General features: G+C 35.7%; 1 pseudogene; it reads left to right on the top strand.

Moving 5' to 3' along the window:
• LOC102894656 overlaps positions 1-8722 on the top strand; it is a 185622-nt pseudogene extending 176900 nt beyond the window's left edge.
• The last annotated feature ends 669 nt before the right edge of the window (positions 8723-9391 follow it).

The following is a 9391-nucleotide window of genomic DNA, read 5'->3' as shown; positions in this document are numbered from 1 at the left end:
TTCCCTAAACTTTCTTAGGAGAAGCCTTACATATGTGCAATTTATTTGGCATTCATTACTGTGAATGACTCAGCCTGACTGCCTAAAATCTAGCTGACAATTACACAAGGAGTGGGAGAGAGCATTCATAGGACGGTGGAGAGGAAAGCAAAGGTCACTGTAGGACAGAGTTGGCATGTGTTGTGATCTCTGGTAGTAGGATTTGAGGAAACATAGAAACAAAGGGGCAAAAAGGAAAAGGAAATATAAGCAGAAGAAAACTGAAAGAAAGGGGATAAGCCACAGGAAGTGAAAATGAGAAAAGTATAAAAAGGAAGGTGGTATTACAGTAAAAGGGGAAAAAATTAGCTGAGATCCTCCCCTCACATTAAATGACAAAATAATGTCTAATTGATTAGATAATTAAATGCAAAAAAATCCTACAAAATTAACATATTTTTCAATATCTCCATGCAGCATCACATTTTAAACATAAAAGTAATATAATAAATCATCAAAAAGGATTGACCAATTTACTCAAAATGTATAAACACCATATGATTTCATTTGTAAGCAGAATCTAAGGAACAAAAAGAAAAAACTAATTAAAAACAGACTCACAAATATAAAGGACAATCTGGTGACAGCCAGAGAATAGGGGGGTTTGGGGGACTGAAATAATAGGGTGAAGGGTTAAAGAAGTATAAATTAGTTGTTGATAGATGGTCATGGGGATAGGGAGCATGGCATAGGGAATGCAGTCAGCATTAATGTAATGGCTAGGTGGAGAGCCAGAGGAGAGAAAGAGCACTTCGGGGGATCGTTTTATAAACTATATAAATGTCTAACCAATGTACTGTACATTTGAAACTAATAAAATTAAATTAAAAAAAAAGAAAATGTAAAATTTCTAACATCAGGAAACAGAATAAAATAAAAAGGCAAATAGTTTATATTCCATGTCCTTCTCTCTTTTCCTCCTTCCTCTGCAAAATTCAGTCCAAAAACTAACAGATAGTTTCCAAGCAAGGTAAGTACCAGCATGGGGGTGCAGGTGGCCTGCTGAGCCAGGGAGAAGCTGGAGCATTTGTGGGTAAGAAGGGCTTTCTTTAAGAAGCACGACGAGAACAGATGTCGGACAGCCTAGCAGAGGTGTCTGAGCTCAAGCAGGAAAAGGAAATCATATCCAACTGAGGGCGCAGCCGGGCACATGGTGTTGAAGGCTGAGTAGAGTCAGTAAGAGAACAGACGGGTGGGAGGGGGAAGTGATAAGATGACAGATTGGTTACAGAAAGATTGATCATATAAGTAAATGTGTCGAGAATAAAGGGAGCCATGTTTCTCACTGTGGAGAAAGAGCTAACGAATACAGAAAAAAGAAAACTGGAATGAACCCTACGATGTGGGACTGGAATTAAATATATTAGTGTGAACTCATCGATTTCATAATATACAGTCACAGATAATATAGATGTACTGTTGCATGTGGGGGGGGCGGGGCGCGGGTAGGTACTTCCCTCTGTCCACTGAGAACTGTAAGAAGCAATACCCCCAATACCAATGAGTACACTGAGTACCCAGACCTGTTTTCTGAAGTGGCTAGGTAAAATATTTACAGTGACTGTTTTAGATGTTAAAATGATGGACAATTTTTATTTTTTGCTCTTTTTCAAATATTCTTTTAAATGATAACAAATAGAAAATTTATAAGAAAAAGATGGGAAGTGAAGGTTCTATGGCCTATTCTGTGGACTCTATCTCGTCACAGGACTCTTTGTCCTTGCCTTCCCTACGTTGCAGCTAGAAAGCAAAAATATCCCATTTTCCAGCTTGCTTTGGAGCCATGTGTGGCCATATATCAGCCACAAGAAGTAGGCAGATGTTCCTAGAAATTTTTAATATCAATGCAAAGCCTACTAGTTCTTTTGCACTCTAGCTTCTTCCTGCCTGGAAGACATATTCTCTCCCTGTAGGTTCAGGAGCCATCTTCTTACCTAGGGTCAGTAAGCAAAAGGACAAAGGCCTGTATGCTACAGAGAGCAGAGTGGGAGATGGAAAGCAACTGAGTCCCTAATGACCTTCTTGAGCTGCTATCCCAGCTCTGGACTGCTAACCCCTAAATTTCTTGTGTCATGAAACCAGTAAGCTTTCATGGGTTTAAACTGCTGTTTATAACAGAATACAGACACTGGTACAGAAGTTTAAATAAAGAGTGAGGCAGAATAACAAAAAGAGAGTTACTTATACCATGTATAAACAAAAGGTATGAGCCAAAGAATCACATGACCTTCATGGCTGAGCTCAGCATAACATTATTGATGGAGTCATTGCAGGATCACAGACATGTCGCATGCCTTCTAACAAAAAGGGCACAGTTTTCTAAGCACCACTTCTTCCTTTGAGTGACTACCTAAGTCTCCTAAAATGTCATTTAATTAAATTGTGCTTGCAACTCATTTCTTACAAACACTAATTTAACCTTCTGAGAGCTACTAAATATAACTCTATTCTAAATTCTATAATATTCCTGAGACTATGGAGTATATTTATTAGCAAACATTACAGATCCAGCCTTGTTCATTGCTTCTCTAATCTTTCTGGTTCTAACTTCACAGACAGAGCACTTGAGGCCACAAATGGGTTGGGAAATACACAACCGTATACTTAATTGGTAATGGAGCAAATACATAGTTGCATCCTTTGACTGGGGCATAACTCAAAATTACCTCTTGCAAGCAAAACTTCATTCAAGTCTTATGTATTAGCTAAAAATATGTATATGTTAACATGGTCTGAGAGAAGATATTTGCAATACAGATATTTGGCAAAGGGCTATTATCCATAATATATATATATAATGAAATTCTACAAATCAATTTAAAAAATCAAATAACAAAAACCCAGCAAAATGGTGGACAAAAAATTAACACTTAACCAAAAAGAATATTTAAATGACAAGAAAATATTTAAAACTATGATTTTTCCATTAAGGAAATGCAAATTAAAATCACAATAAAAATCACTGCATACTCACTAAAATGACTACAATTAAAAAGATAGAAAATTCTGTCAAGAATTTGGAGCAACCAAAACTCTAATATAGTGCTAGTATGGATATAAATTGCACAACCATTTTAGAAAACTGCATCTTTTAAAGCTAAACATATACAAAGCTATGACCTAAGAACTTGGCTCTTAGAAATGCATATACATGTTCATTACAAGACAGAGTGTTATGTCATATCATAACTATTTATAATAGCCAAAAACTGTAAACTAGCCAAATGCTCATCGAGAGCAGAATGTATAAACAAAATGTAGTTTATTCACACAATGAACACTATACAGCAAGGAGAATGAACAGTCTATAACTATACACAGAAAATATTGACTCTCCCAAACATAATGTTGAGTGAAAGAAGCCAGAAACAAAAGAGTACATACTGTGCAGTTTTATGTCTATAAAGTTCAGAAACAGGTGAAACTAATCTGTGTGTCAGAAGTCAGGAGAGAGTGTTTATTCTTGGTGGAATCAAGTTGAGACTGGAAAGGTGCTGAGGGGTTGGGGGATGCTGCTAGTGTTTCATTTCTGGATGGGATATTGGTTGTCATCAGTGAAAATTTAGCATCTCTAAATTTACATTAACTTTTCTATATGTATATTTTACTTCAACAAATACAGAAGTTAAAAATGGATATGGACTTTGCAAGCTTCTTTGTAATTTATCTAGGTTTAGTATTTTTAAATTTAAGGTTTTTTCTCCTCGGAGTAACCAAGGAAAAGTTGGTATTATAGAGAGGACAGGCTTATATATCGACCTCTGTACCACTTATCAACAACCACATATTCCCAGAGATGACTATTCTCTAGTTTGAGAAGCATGGAAAGAAGTTCACATTCCACACTATGGGATCAAAAGCCATTGAGCACAGCACACATTCTACTCTTCTCAGCCTTATTTTCCATTACTCTTTTAGTTAATTTCTATCCACGTCAAATATTTGATAAATATATTTGCTACATATATCCCATTGTGTCATTCCCCCAAATCTTTGCTCATCTCCATTATCTGGAGCCTAAGACACAGTAAGTACTCAATAACAACATTTATTAAAATAATAAGTAACAATGTGCCATTAAAATAGGTTTTTAACATTAACAGCTACTGTATATAATGATCTTTCATTCATCACAGAAGTTCGTGGGGGCCACTTCCCTTGGGAATCTGGCACACCGCAAACACCAGACACTTTTCTGCAACAATCAGAAAGTATAAACTACCCCCTACTGTACCATGCTCTCAGATGTCAGCAGTTAATGTGATACTTTGATAAACTAAGATGGATATAGCTTAATACTCAGCTGTTACCCACATATTCTACACACCCCAAAACCTTCACATACACACAGTATGTGTTTTCTGTTAAAAAAAAAAAAAAAGTGACTCAGCAGATATGAAAAGGCAGAATAGTTTACTGGTAAAGTGAGCACTCTGGGGTCAGACATATCTGAGATCACATTTTGGTTCTGCCTTACTACCCCAAGAATGTAAATTCTTTGAGTTCAGCAATTTTTGTCTTCCGATTTCACTGCTGTATTTCCAGTACCTAGACTAGATTGTGTTATTTGATTGTCACTTAATGATTTTTGCTGAGTGAATATATCAGACAGCTTGAAGAATTGACAATTGTACCTCTCTTCCATGTACTGAACACCTGACATCCCCAGACCAATGATGCTAAAGTTGCTATGCAGTTTGGATCTCTTATAAGGAACATTTGGGAAAATATATAGCTCTGTGTCACCCACAAAATCAAATGCAAATAGTGTCTACAAACTTCTATACACTGTACAAATTCCAGATTTAAAAAAAATGAAGAGCTATGAAAAACTATGCAATAGATTATGCAATCTGGTTTTCAGAATAACTTTTTCAAATTTACTGAAACTAAAACAAGGGTTACATTTTTCTTCACCAGAAACCTTCTCACTTGGAGACAATAACAAACAAAGTGAAACTAATTAAAATATCTATCTAGTCATGCACATGTGGAGAGGTGACAAGAGCGTTTGGTTTGGAATCAGATGGACCTAAATTTTAATCCAGTTCCAGCACTTATTAGTAGTATAAATGACTGCGGAATAGTTTTACCTGCAAAAAGAAGATAATTACATATTTCATGTGGTTTTATGAGTAAAAGAGATAATATATTAAAGTTTTACTACATAGGCTGTATATAGTACATACCAAGTTCTTAATAAATGTTAGATGTTGTTATTAGTATCCTCTTGGTAAATATTAAGTTGAAACTTTCACTTGTGTTTTTTTTTTTCACATTTTTAGAGAAAATTCATCAGTAACCACACTTCCGCAAGTCTCTGAATCTGTTATTTTAAAAAATCAGACGCTTATTTCATTCATGGGTCAAACTTGCATATGAGATCATCATTCAACCTACATCTATTATGTAGAGCAAAATTATTTTCCCAAAGTGATCTACCTTTAATCCAGTAAAAAAGAGTTAGCGGTTGCCAATTTTAATTGACAAATCTAATTACTATGATGAGTTTATTTATAGTAACTATTCAATATCTATTGATAGTTTCTTGACCTTGAAGAATATCATCCAATTAATATGGCAATATGTGTTAATGGATTTTTAAATTACTTCACACTGGATAAAAGGTAAAAGGAAAAATGGAAATTCATTTGCAGAAAGAATAATCACAAGTTATAGAAACAAACCTCATGTGTACGTCACTGAATATGCAACACTAAGGGTTTCCTTTGCATTCATTCAATATTATGGTAGGGGGAAGTTATTTTGTTGATTGGTTGGTGTATGTTTTTGAAATATTTTGTAGGGACTCAGTCTCTAAACTTAGAGAACAAAATATCTGTCCCACTCTAAAGATAGAGTTGTTTTCTTTTTAGAATTTGTAAAAATTTAGTTCATTCTTTCAGAATGTAAAGTTGGTGGGTGATTGATTAATAAAAATCATCAACTCCCTGAAATACATGAAAGACAGGGAACAATTCTTGGAAAATTAAAAGGTAATGAGTGACTTCACACTAATGAGCCCTGAAGAAGAAATAGTTACTGTTCGGGCTACATCCCCCACTGCCCAGTCAGTTCCCTTTCCATTCTCCATATTTATTTCACCCTGTGTCTCAGGTCTAATTTTAGATACAGCTTTGGAATTACAAATCATCAAAACTATAATGAATCCTAGATATTATTTATCCAATCCATCATTTACAGGAAAAATGCTAAGGAACTGAGAGGCAAAGTGATTTATCCTTGGTCACGTAATTCATATTTGTTTCCTTCCCTGTCTCCTATTATACCATAAGCCTTTCTGAAACAAGGACCTTGTATTAGGGTACAATATGGACTGAACTGTGTCCCTCTAAAATTTATATGTTGAAGTTCCAAACACCAGTGCCTTAGAATGTGACTGTATTTGGAGATAGGGGCTTTAAGAGGTAATTAAGTTTAAATGAGTCTATACGGTTGGGGCCCTAATCTATGTAACTCGTGTCCTTATAAGAAGAGGAAAAGACGCCAAGGTTTCATGTGCACAGAGAAAAGACTATGTGAGAACACAATGAGAAGACAGCTGTCCAAGTCAAGGAAAGAGCCCTCAGCAGAAACTAAACCTGCCAACACCTTGATCTTAAGACTTCTAAACTCCAGAACTGTGAGAAAATTAATTTCTGTTGTTAAAACTACCCAACCTGTGTTATTTTCTATGGCACCCCTAGCAGACTAATACAGGGAATTTGTGTCCCAGCATCTGGTAAAGTAACTAGTACAAAGTAGATGTTCAATTTACAAAGAAAGTAAGGGGTAGATGGAGGAAGGAAGAAAGGAGGGAGGTAGGACAAAAGGGAGTTCCATACAGATGGAAGTTAGTGTCTACGGGACAAAAACGCAAAATGTCTAAGCCCCTTCCACTGCAGCAAATGCTATGGCATTTCCCAATTCTAAGACCTGGTTAGCACTTGGTTTTGTATGTACCTTGCATACACTTTCAACCTTTCATGTTTATTTATTACACCTGCAGGACAGTAATTTTATTGCTCATGGTCCCAAATCTACATGTTTGAAATCAGCAGTTATAGCTGAAGAGAGAAAAATAGATTTAACACCTGTGAAATTCCTATTTTGCTTCAAGTAGTTTATTAAGAAATGTTTTATGTATTGAACAAAAGTAGCTTATCCAGGCTACATCTCAAGAATTTGCAGTTACCACAAATTATTTTGCTCTGATATCTAATCTTTTAAAGATAGGGATAGGGAGGAGTGAAGGGGAGATTTAAGTATTTGCTTTTTGTTTGGAAATAATATTTTCTTTCAAAACAATACATAAGAAAGAAAATTGTGCCTCTGGAGTTTAAGAAATACTCATTTTCTTGGCATAAGATAAATTGGAATGGACTATTGCATTGAGAACTATTTCTAGTACAGTGAAGTGTAGCAAACTGATGCTCAGTTGAGGCTCATTGTACATGAAGATACTTCAGTCGAATGCACTCAAGCACAGTTCTGAAATTGTTCTTTATGATTCTGAAAGTAGCCAGGTAATAACCTATTTTAAGCCATTTTTTTAATACTTTATCTTTTCCATCTGGAAAAAAGGATTGGGGGAGGCTGCATTCAGGGCTGGTGGAGATAAGATGACAACAGAAGACCTTGCCAGGGAATTTGGGAAGGTAGACCTTGGCTGGCTGGTAATCACAGGGACACAGTCACTTGTTGATTATATCTGTAAGGTATCCATGGCTCATCCCTTAGTCCTTACTGATTCTGTGTCCCTGCAGATACCCATAAGTGCCTGCCTGAAGGAAGATAATATCTGTAATGCTGTTACCTGAAACTTTTGATACAACTGTTGTCTAGTAATTCATTTACTGTGGCAGTTGTATTAACATTATGTCACATCTTGTCACCTACAGCCATTGAACAGTTCAAAGGCGAAATAATGTGCATATGTGTGTATGTGCGTGCACGTATATTTGTGCATATTTGTATATTTGTGTGTATGCATGTATATCTGAGTATTTGTGTGTGCGTGCGTGTGTGCGTGTGTGTGCATATGTCTCTGTGTTAAAGACAAGGGGCAGAGAGAAAGAGAAGACATAATTGGTCTTTCCATTAAAACATTCTCAGTTTTGTCTATTCATTTCACTCACTTCAACCTCAGAAGCCAACAAATCCATCACAAATTATTCTAGTCAATAATTGAGTAATTCTTGTTCTGTTACTGAATCTATTTTTATACAAACTGCAGTTTGATTTTTATCCATTTAACCTTCAAACCTTCCCTAACATACTTTGTTGTACCTACAAAAATATCATTCTCTAAGACCCAAGTAAATTCCTTTTTATTTTTAGCAGAGTTTCCTATCCAAGTGAGCCCTGTGTTATAGCCTACATACTTTACAACCTCAGGTTTAAAACCTGTCAGGTAACAAGAGTGAATTAATAAGTACAAATGTTTGATATCTATGTATGTTTCTCATTTTGCTCACACTTGATATAGATATCAGTACATGAAATAATTTTCCTCCTAACTCTATCACAAGAAATACAACTATCGAAGCAGGATGATAAATGGCAGCCAACACACATTTGTGTGCGAATAAAAGGAGATGGTGGAGACTGTGGCAAACTGAAGAGTGACACCATTTCTAAAGTGAACAGCAGCGACCTGGCTGCAGACAATCTGTCCATGTAAGAATGCGAGCAAAGGCTATCCAAATGTTCTGAATTACCAAGGGAAACCAAAATCTTGATATTTATATCAAGATTTATATATTCAGTTTTTAAGTCTAGCAATTAACTTTTAAAAATATAGAGAGAAACTTTTCTAAACAACATGCAGGCAAAACAGAGTGTGGCCCAAACACCTAGGGGACAGACATAGCCCAAGCCACCATCTTGCCACCTTTAGAATACACATTCATTTAACACATACTGCCTTCTGTCAGCTTTTACTACTGTCTAAAATAGAATTGTGTAGTATACATGCTCTGCAGCCAAATTCTCTGGGTTTAAGTTCTGTTTCATCATTCACTCGCTGTGTAGCCTTGGGCAAGTTATCTACCCTATCTATGTCTCAGTTTCCATCTTTGTAAAATGCAGATAATAACAGAGTTTTTAAAAGATTAAATGAGGTCCTATTGGTACAGCAATCAGAATAGTTTATATCATTCACTATAAGATACTTGCTATTAAATATTATATTGTATTAATAAAGGAATGGGACTACATCAAACTAAAAAGCTTCTGCTGGGCAAAAGAAATCATCAACGAGGTAAAGAGACAATCATCTGAATGGGAAAATATATTTGCAAGCAACGCCTCCGATAAGGGCCTAATATCCAAAATATACAAAGAACTCACA

The sequence above is a fragment of the Pteropus alecto genome, unplaced genomic scaffold (assembly GCF_000325575.1).
Source record: "Pteropus alecto unplaced genomic scaffold, ASM32557v1 scaffold20, whole genome shotgun sequence".
NCBI lineage: Eukaryota > Metazoa > Chordata > Mammalia > Chiroptera > Pteropodidae > Pteropus > Pteropus alecto.
This window is presented reverse-complemented; position numbering and strand designations above follow the sequence as displayed.